The 11031-nt window shown below is 38.3% G+C and overlaps 1 long non-coding RNA gene across 1 annotated transcript; it reads right to left on the minus strand.

Annotated features, from left to right (window-relative positions):
- Nucleotides 1-5065: 5065 nt before the first annotated feature.
- On the minus strand, nt 5066-8922 carry LOC142399933 (uncharacterized). Its single transcript, XR_012772895.1, has 3 exons — nt 8426-8922; nt 5580-5640; nt 5066-5154 (listed from the first exon to the last, which is right to left on the minus strand). It is a non-coding gene; the product is annotated as an uncharacterized LOC142399933 (long non-coding RNA).
- Between the last annotated feature and the right edge of the window lie 2109 nt (nt 8923-11031).

Here is an 11031-nt window from a genome sequence, read left to right on the forward strand (position 1 = left end):
AGTTTATTAGATTTCAGCAAATCTGAGTTAACTTCAACTATTGTGTTTAAACTGGCGACTGAACTGTAAATAAAATCTATTTCATTAATAGTTTTCTCAAAGATACTTCTTATTGTGGTAATTTACCAACATATTTTGTCCCTTTATGGATGGAAAGTGTCAAACTTTAGGGTAAATAAAGATATTATTTCAAAAATATGCTTCCAGTTCACTGTTGAAATACACAAAAATATATTTAACAAACATTTTGACATAAATAAACTTTAGTAAAAGCAGATAACTTGAACTTAAAGTATATTTAACAATAAAGTGAAGCGATAAGTCAAAGTGTGATATCTGCATACATCCTGAAAATGTGAATTTATTTGAAAGGGTTGATTTATTTAACAGTTTAAAAGTGCAATCGAGTTGTTTTTAATCAATTTATATAAAATTATAGATATTTATAATTTATTGCTATTCATTGACATTCATATGAGGTGAGTTAGAGTTTAATCAGATTAAATGTCAACGTTTTGCATGAAAATTGACTTCCTAAAGAGATTTTTAGCTAAATAAACTTCATAATTTTGTTTTTTTAGAACCTTCTTTTTAATGTTTAATCAATAAAATTTTATGTATTTTTTCAAGTTTTTAAAAGCTGGAGTTATTTCCACGTGTTTTCTTCTGGCTGTGTGCAGGAGTCCGGTGTGAGCAGCAGGTGGCGCTGCGGTGCAGCTGATGACGCGCTGATGACGCGCTGCGGTGAGTCCGGAGCCTCTCAGGCCGAAGTCCTGCTGCTGAATCAGTTTAACAGCAAACAGCAAAACAGGTCATTTCTGACCTCCTGAATCCAAACAAACAGCTCAGGGCAGAAAACTGAGGCTGGAAACTGTTTCCTATGTTCTTCTGTGAATAAAAGACACAGTTTTATGAGCTTGTTATGTTGAATTCTGTTTTTATTTAGATTTTCGTTGGGTCCCAACTCCAAAGCTGCAGTTTTTTTAATGTAATTAAATGTTTTTTAATTTGTTTTACAGGTTAATTCAGTCCAGTTAGTTCATTCTGACGGTGAATTTATCTCGAGATGTAAAAGCATCTGAAGGAGGATTCAGCAAAGCTGAGCTGCCTCATAACAGAGTTTAAATGCTGGTTTATGGGAGTCTGTTGAACACACACATGCACAGGGTCCCACACTCATGGAGACGGATGCCATAAACACTGGAGCGGTGGGCAGCCAATCACATCCCCCGGGGAGCAGGGTAGTACGCTTCCTTGCTCAAGGGCACCTCAGCCTTGGCAAGAAGAAAAAGAGAAGCTTTCACATTAAAGGTGTCGAGTTTTAGGATCCTTCCAGCAGCAGCTGGCCAATCAGAAACCATCATTCATAAGAATTTTACAAAAAATCACATTTTTACTTTTTGTAAAAAAAATAAATATTTTTTTTGTTTTAAAGAATAAAAACTATCAAATGTTTGTACTTAAAGTATTGATATAGCCAGAATTGTAAAAAAATGTAAGATTTAGAATTTTTACATTTTTTTAAACAAAATAAATCATTTTGAAAACATTTTTAAAACAAAAATTCAAATGATTACTTACTCGATTTTTTTTTTTTTTTACTTTTTTTTTTTTTTTTTTTACAAAAAAACCTGTAAAAAATTGATATACCCAGTAAAATATCATTTTAACTTCCACTTTCTGTCTCAAATTCAGCTCTGGGGCGATGGAGAAATCGCCCGAGGAGGAGGCGGGGCTTTGCAGCAGATTAGCCAATAGGATAATCATATTGTCAAACGTATGATACAAATGTATCCAATCAGTGCTGTCAAAATAATTCCACGAAGGGCGACAATTTTAACGCCCCAAGCCTAAACTAAGGTGCAGAATACATATTACTATATTATTACATATTATATAATTACTATTACTATTAATAATATAATTACTTTAAATAATATAAATACTACATTATTACATATTATATAATATATATAATATTATTATTTAATAATACAGAGTTTTCCTTTGTAAAATTAAGATGTTCTGGTATTGGTCGGTGTTATAGTGTTATTTCATGATGGAATAAGTAATTGTTGAATGTAAAACCTTTTAAGTGGAAATATCTTACTTTACTTTCTTGCATGAACTCATTTTAAAACGTTTGACAATCACTGGATGTGGTACAGCTCCACCTAAAAAATATCTTACCAGCCGCCGCTGGGTCCTCCCAGAAAGAGTTCAGGCTGCCAACAGGGCTTCAAACACAAAAAGAACCCGGATATTTATGGAAATGGTCCACACATCCGATGGTGAGAAGGCCCTATTGTATCAGCAGTGTTTATGGGTTTATTTGGATATAAAACTGCCTTTTTGGGGGTCTGGAAATGCTCCAAAACTCATGAAATTTCTTACCAACTGATGTGGCAAACAAATCACCACAAATACCGAGATTCAGGGATTTGAATGAAGTTTGTTTCATTTTTGTTTCCTGGAAAGAAGCATCATTTACTGCAAACCCAACAGGAAGTCGGCTGTTTTTTAATTAACTCATCAGTTCTGGCTGCGTGTTTTCCACTTCCAGGCTTTGTACCTTTGCAAGTCCTCCGGGATCTTTAATCAGATCATCATCATATCTCGTTGGTCTAATCTGAAGACGGTTGTTGCTTCGCATTTCAATGTCACACGACAGGAAGTTGATGCTTAAACATCCTCAAAAATACTAAAGAAACTAGATGCATGTTGTAGAAGAGACGGTTTCAAAAATCTTATGCGAGTCTCAGGGTTTGAAGAAATATTGTGCCCCCTTTAAAATGTCTAAGAATAAACCCTGGAAAACACATTTGAGCTACGTGTGCAAATCTTTTACGCTCCTGTAGCATCCTAAGAGCAACAGAAACCCCTCGTAGACCTTTAACCCCTTAACGCCTGAATTTATATAGCTGTATATAAAAAAATGTTTTGTGTGTTTTAGCCTTTAAGTAGATGGTAAATAATGCTGAGATTATTAATTTCACTTTTGCACAAAAAATAAATAGAAATTTTGGTATGTTGCTTATTTGCAACACCGGGCATAATGGACAATAATAAGATAACAACAACACAGTAATATAACGGTGAAAAACTGTGTTTTTTATTCACCCTTTTTTTTTTTTACATATTTATTTATATAAAGGTTCCTAGGTCCGTAGTGAATATGGACTAACCGGCATTGGGGGAATAAAGATGCTATCTCAGCTGGTTGATTGAGTCAAACGGTTTGTAGCATATATGCGACAATAGGCGTTAAGGGGTTAAATCCAACAAAGTGAAACGTTTTTAACCTGCCGTGTAGTTTCGGTTCAGTTTCTGACATTTTTAAGGCCTGATATTCAGTTCAGTTTTATTTATAAAGCACCAAATCACAGCAGACGTCTTCTCAAGGCACAAAGATAACAGTCCAATTCACTGTAATACAATCAAATCAGATGAATTAAGATCCAAATTAGTTACTCAGCTAAGGAAACAAACTTCTCTTTGATCCAATCCGCTGTTCTAAATGTGCACGAGGCGACTGTGGGAAGAAAAAACTCCCTTTTAACAGGACGAAACCTCCATCAGAACCAGAACCAGGAAGGGCGGCCATCTTCCTCGGGCTGCTGAGGGACAGCTAGCAGTATTAGCTACATTAGGTAGCTCCGTACGAGCTAAAGGGACCTAGCTAGTTCTCAGGTTGTTTAAAACGGCGCAGAGCTGAGCTTCCAATTCAGATAACCTCACCTCCAAAACTACAAAAAGATTACACTTGGAGGAGGCAGAGGAGGAGCTAAACATCCGACACACAGAACAAGAGAGAGCTGGTAGCCATGCTAAGCTAGCAGACTTTAGAAACACCGACAAAAGGGTGTTGAAACATCAAAGATCTCTAGAAATGTGTGTCAGACCAGAGGAAGAGTGCGTGATTGGGTCTACAATGAGGAATATGTCATTATAAGAAGAAATTTAGCGATATTTAGTAATCCAAGAAGAGCGAGAAGTCCAAGAGAACATAAACATTGAAACATTTGAGCTACATGTGCAAATCTTTTACGCTCCTGTAGCATCCTAAGATCAACAGAAACCCCTCGTCGACCTTTAGATCCAACATAAAGTCAAACGTTTTCAACCTGCCGTGTAGTTCTGGGCAGAGGTGGGTAGTAACGAGTTACATTTACTTGAGTAAGTTTTTGAAAACATTATACTTCTAGGAGTAGTTTTAAATCTCTATACTTTTTACTTTTCCTTGAGTAGATGTGTGCAGCAGAAACTGTCCTCTTACTCCGCTACATTAGGCTACAATGAGCTGGTTACTTTTCTTCTTACCTCTTTGGTATTCTACGCCTCATTATTTTTATCCCCAAACGCACATTTCAGCAGAAACTCAACATCTAACTTGAGGAAACATGTAGCGCTAAGTTTCCTAAACTCGTTTTTTCCCCCATGGATAGGTGAATGTTTGTTTTTTAGCTTACATATGGGTTACATATGTTTTAAACATTTCCTAAGTCTCTTTTATTTTTTATTGAAGTTCTTGAATTTACCTGGAGTATTTTAATTTAAGCTATTTTGTAATTAATTAATTCATTTTAATTTATTTTATCAATTGGATGAACTCTAATTTGCCTAAAGATGATTATTTAATATTTCTGTCTGTCTGATTGAATGCTTGTGTTAACAAATAAATCAGACGTTACTCAACAGTTACTCAGTACTCGAGTAGTTTTTTCACCAAGCACTTTTTTACTCTTATTCTTACTTTTTACCTTTACTTGAGTCATATTATTCTGAAGTAACAGTACTTTTACTTGAGTACAATATTTGCCTGCTCTGGTTCTGGTTCAGGCCTGATATTCAGTTCAGTTTTATTTATAAAACAGGGCTGAACAGTGAAGGTTCCCCCTTCCACATCTGGATTTATTTAGTCATCAAACATAACACACCAAACCAGCAACATCTGTTCTCCCAAAACATGTTTAAACTGTTCAGCCGGTCAGTTATGAAACCAGTGTGTGCGCCGCGATGAATAATGAACGGTCCGGCTGATCGGTTTCCACGGCAACCGCATGCCTCGGTGACATCAGGACGGAGAAGAGGAGGACGCCGACGCTCCTTCTTCCTCCACATGCAGATTAAACCAGCTGAGTTTTGATGTCCCACCTGTAAAAGTGAACATTTTGAAGAAATTCATCAGTATTTTTCTAAAAGAATTTAAAACATCTGCATTTTCTATGTGTAAAACAGTTCCAGTTTTACAATAAATGCTCAAAAAATGTAAAGTTTTCTGTGATTTCTGGGGTACAAACTGTCAGGATTGATTAAAAAAAAGTCAAGTTTTTACATTTTTAAGCCTTTAAAACCATTACGGAGCCACGCTTTCCTTTCCTTTAATTTCTGTCATATTTACTCTGCATCATGTGAAACTGTCTGAAATGTGTTATTACCCAAATATTAACTATTTCAAAATGCTTATAAAGAGGAAGGAGGCGCCTGTCACACCAAAGGACTCAGTTTCAGTCCCATCTGGTGTAAGCTTGGTTGAGCTTAAATAAGAATAAATACTTAACATTAGTTGGCATGGTTACCTGCTGGCATCATGTCTCCTGAATGCTTCACAGCTGTTACATGTTTTCTTGTGATCCTGGACTGTAAAAAATATGAAATACTGGTTAAATGTGGATAAAACTAAACTATAAAGCTTTGGTCACTGAATTGTTTTCTTTTTTTTGTCTCTTTTGTTTCTCCTTTACTCACAGGATTGAAATTTTTCATTTCTCAAAGTGTGCTTTTCTCTCTAAAAAGAACATGGCAGCACAGCTTAGGTTTGCAAAGCTGCATCTGAACAAACCACAAGACTTCTGGAACAATGTCCTTTGGACAGACCAGACCAAAGCGGAGATGTTTGCTCATAATGCACAGCAGCACGTTTGGAGGAAACCAAACACAGCATATCAGCACACACACTCACACCAGCTGTCAAGCACGGTGGTGGAGGGCTGATGATCTGGGTCAGGGGTTCACTTAGTTTCTCACACACTTAGACTGTGTTCGAAACCGCATACTTCTCCTAACTTTTTGAGTAAGCAGAAGTTCCCGGATGCATACTAGATTCTCCGAAATGTTGGGTATGCATCATGAGGTTACTACTCATACTCAAACTACCCAAGATGCAACGTAACGTGACGTCGCCGATCGTCATTTCCTGTCAAAACGGCAGTTTCAAGCTAGCTACAACAAGGGTAGGTTCACTTCCTGTTTTCAAAACAAAAGCACCAATTGTATGGTAATGGCTTTCCCTGTGATAAAAGGCAACGGGTATTTTATTTTGTGAAAATAACAGGAAGTGCGTTAGCTCACTGCGGCTAGCTTTAGTAGCGCCGAATTCGTGGGAACAAAATTGTAAACAGCCGGTATTTTGTCAGGTTTTCAACATGTTGGGGATCTAAACGACTACTTTCTCTCCTGAAAATGTTTCAAATGTTGCTAAAGTTTACAGAGTTTAGAGCTTAAGGGAAATCAGCTTCAGGCCGGCTGATTTCGGCTCGGGCAGGAGTGCAATGCATTGTGGGTAAACGCTCTGCATACTGTCTGATCGAATGAGTATGTAGTATGTAGTATGCAGTATGCAGTATGTAGTATGCAGTATATAGTATGTAGTATGCAGTATGCAGTGTGCAGTATGCAGTATGTAGTATGCAGTATGTAGTATGCAGTATATAGTATGTAGTATGCAGTATGCAGTATATAGTATGTAGTATGTAGTGTGCAGTATGCAGTATGCAGTATGGAAGTATGTAGTATGCAGTATGTAGTATGCAGTATATAGTATGTAGTATGCAGTATGTTGTATGTAGTATGCAGTATGTAGTATGCAGTATATAGTATGCAGTATGTAGTATGCAGTATGTAGTATGTAGTATGCAGTATGCAGTATGTAGTATGTAGTATGCAGTATGTAGTATGTAGTGCGCAGTATATAGTATGCAGTATGCAGTATGTAGTGTGCAGTATGCAGTATGCAGTATGGAAGTATGTAGTATGCAGTATGGAAGTATGTAGTATGCAGTATATAGTATGTAGTATGCAGTATGTTGTATGTAGTATGCAGTATGTAGTATGCAGTATATAGTATGCAGTATGTAGTATGCAGTATGTAGTATGTAGTATGCAGTATGCAGTATGTAGTATGCAGTATGCAGTATGTAGTATGTAGTGTGCAGTATGCAGTATGCAGTATGGAAGTATGTAGTATGCAGTATGTAGTATGCAGTATGCAGTATGTAGTATGCAGTATATAGTATGCAGTATGTAGTATGCAGTATGTAGTATGTAGTATGCAGTATGCAGTATGTAGTATGCAGTATATAGTATGCAGTATGTAGTATGCAGTATGCAGTATGTAGTGCGCAGTATATAGTATGCAGTATGTAGTATGTAGTGCGCAGTTTGCAGTATGCAGTATGGAAGTATGTAGTATGCAGTATGCAGTATGTAGTATGTAGTGCGCAGTTTGCAGTATGCAGTATGTAAGTATGTAGTATGCAGTATGGAAGTATGTAGTATGCAGTATGCAGTATGGAAGTATGTAGTATGCAGTATGCAGTATGCAGTATGTAGTATGTAGTATGCAGTATGCAGTATGTAGTATGCAGTATGTAGTATGTAGTATGCAGTACGTAGTATGCAGTATATAGTATGCAGTATGTAGTATGCAGTATGCAGTATGTAGTGTGCAGTATATAGTATGCAGTATGTAGTATGTAGTGCGCAGTTTGCAGTATGCAGTATGGAAGTATGTAGTATGCAGTATGCAGTATGTAGTATGTAGTGCGCAGTTTGCAGTATGCAGTATGTAAGTATGTAGTATGCAGTATGGAAGTATGTAGTATGCAGTATGCAGTATGGAAGTATGTAGTATGCAGTATGCAGTATGTAGTATGCAGTATGCAGTATGGAAGTATGTAGTATGCAGTATGGAAGTATGTAGTATGCAGTATGTAGTGCGCAGTTTGCAGTATGCAGTATGGAAGTATGTAGTATGCAGTATGTAGTATGCAGTATGTAGCATGTAGTGCGCAGTTTGCAGTATGCAGTATGGAAGTATGTAGTATGCAGTATGGAAGTATGTAGTATGCAGTATGCAGTATGGAAGTATGTAGTATGCAGTATGCAGTATGTAGTATGCAGTATGCAGTATGGAAGTATGTAGTATGCAGTATGGAAGTATGTAGTATGCAGTATGCAGTATGGAAGTATGTAGTATGCAGTATGCAGTATGTAGTGCGCAGTTTGCAGTATGCAGTATGGAAGTATGTAGTATGCAGTATGCAGTATGCAGTATGTAGTATGCAGTATGTAGCATGTAGTGCGCAGTTTGCAGTATGCAGTATGGAAGTATGTAGTATGCAGTATGCAGTATGCGGTTTCTCACAGCCTTAGTTTATGTAAATCTGGGCTCCTTCCTTCAGAGAACGAGCATCCAGGGGTCGAAGGTTTCAGGACTTTAGAGATGACTTGATGCAGGATTCAACCCGTTTGATGGATTTGTTCTCGGCCGTTTCTTGTTCTCTGACAGAAAGAAAGGAACTCTAAAAGCTTTTTCCTTTTTGTGACCGATGTGCACAGATAGCGGCTCTGACTGATGGCTGAACTCTCGTCTTCTTATCACTTTAATTCAGACTGAATCTGGATGTCGTGTCCCTGCAGTTTCTGCAGACTCAGCTGAAACGCTTTAAGGACTCCGTTGATGAATGCCTCTTTTCACTCCATCTGGTGTTTTCCTCCCGTGTGGCGCTCACCGTCCCGCTGTGGCTGTGCGACCTCTCACCTCTGAGTTGTGTAACAGAGGGATCTGCTGCGTTCTGTCATTTTAATCTCCTGCTCCGCTGGTATTTCCTGCCCGAGAGGAGAGGAGACCGAGCTTTTTTTTGTTTTCCTGACCCGGAGCGTCTTTATTCCCCTTTTTCCAAACGTGTCCGTCTCTTCGGAGCTGCAGGAATCTTAAGTGCAGAACATCTTTGACCTCTGACCTCTGAGCTATATTTACTGTTAAACATGCTCGACGTGTGTCAGCCCGAGTTCAAGAAGAGCTTCTTTCCGAACAAAAGGAGGAGAAATCGGGTCTGAGAGTGATTTACAGCAGAAGTTCCTGCTGACCGCAAAGAGTCAGTTTGCTTTCAATTCGTCTAAAATCTAAAAAATCAGGTTCATAAAATAAGTCCTGCTGATAGGAAAGGATTCATTCTGCTTCTGATCATCTGGAAAGAAGTTAATCTCCTTGTTTGGAAAGAGAAAAACACAAAAACTTACATGTTAACATTCGTTAAAATTAAAGCAAGGCAACGATTAAAATCTTTAATCTAATTAATCACATGATTTCCCTGATTAATCACGATTAATCTCATTTGTACGCAAAATCCAAAAATGAATCCAAAAGTAGTGTATAGCTTTTAGCATTTAGTTTTATTTTAAATGTGCTGCCATATGAATGAAAGTGCCATAACATTTGTTGTGCAAACACACTTTTAACATCAGCATCTTTCTGTAGTTTTTATGTAGAAGCCTCGCTCCACTGTCTGTTTCCTTGAATGACTTGCTGCTATCAGTTGTGTGTTTTGCCTTTAAGTGATATTTTAGACTGGAACTACTACGCTGAGAAGACAATTCAACTTGGCAGAGTTTACAGATGACTTTGGTTCTGTCGACTCCGCCGTCTGGAAGAACTTTAAAATGAAAATGGCCGAGTAAAAGTTCCGTACCCTTCTCCATGTTTGGTGGATCTGCCAATTACTTCCTTTTCCTGTTCCACAGCAGACAGCAACAGACTTTTACAAAATAAAAGCCTGTGAGCAGCAGACTTTTACAAAATAAAAGCCTGTGAGCAACAGACTTTTACAAAATAAAAGCCTGTGAGCAGCAGACTTTTACAAAATAAAAGCCTGTGGGCAACAGACTTTTACAAAATAAAAGCCTGTGAGCAGTAGACTTTTACAAAATAAAAGCCTGTGAGCAACAGACTTTTACAAAATAAAAGCCTGTGAGCAGCAGACTTTTACAAAATAAAAGCCTGTGGGCAACAGACTTTTACAAAATAAAAGCCTGTGAGCAACAGACTTTTACAATAATAAAAGCCTGTGAGCAGCAGACTTTTACAAAATAAAAGCCTGTGGGCAACAGACTTTTACAAAATAAAAGCCTGTGAGCAACAGACTTTTACAATAATAAAATAAATAATAAAACAGGGGGGGTCCGTGGCGTAGTGGGCTGAGCAGCGCCCCATGTACAGAGGCTATAGTTCTGCTGCAGCTGGCCCCGGTTCCAGTCCCGCATCGGACGGCCCTGTGCTGCGAGTTGTTCCCCCTCTCTCTGCCCCCTGCTTCCTGTCTCTCAAAAGCCAGCCAAAATTTTTTATTAAAAATAAATAAATAAATAAAACTTGCGTTAATGCGCGTGTTTTCTAACATTGAAAAACTGTTCTAGTCGACCCCAGAAACAGAACAATGAGCCCGTCCTGGAGCAGAATATCTGCTCTTTAAACAGCTTATCTGCCTCCCTGAGAGATAAACAGCCTCAGAATGAATTAAAGATGATTTTTAGAAGCCATTCCAGCCTCACTGGACTGGACCTGGGGAACAGACCGTGGCTCTGCGGGGGCTCTGAACCGGTGCCCGGTCTGAGGATTCGAGAAGCATTACACCAAACTCACACCTCGCAACTAAAAGCCCTCGAGTTTCCATGACTACGAGCTTCGGGAGCCAATGCGCTTCAATGCTGAAGACAAAAGCCACCAAAACACTTTCAGTCAATGTGTTCAGCTCCAGGAGTTAGACTGATCCCACAGAGTGTCTCTGAACATTCACCACAGCTGCAGAGTTAAATTAACTGTTTAACTCGTCCTAAAGGCTTTCAGTGGCAGGTTTGGGTCTCTGTCTTTTTAAATTCAATTAAGTTCAGTGTTATTTATTTAGCACCAAACCCCAAAAGATGTCATCTGAAGAGGGACGAGAGGTGCATCATGGGAGCTCTGCCTATAGCAGC

The sequence above is a fragment of the Odontesthes bonariensis genome, chromosome 15, assembly GCF_027942865.1.
Source record: "Odontesthes bonariensis isolate fOdoBon6 chromosome 15, fOdoBon6.hap1, whole genome shotgun sequence".
Lineage (NCBI taxonomy): Eukaryota > Metazoa > Chordata > Actinopteri > Atheriniformes > Atherinopsidae > Odontesthes > Odontesthes bonariensis.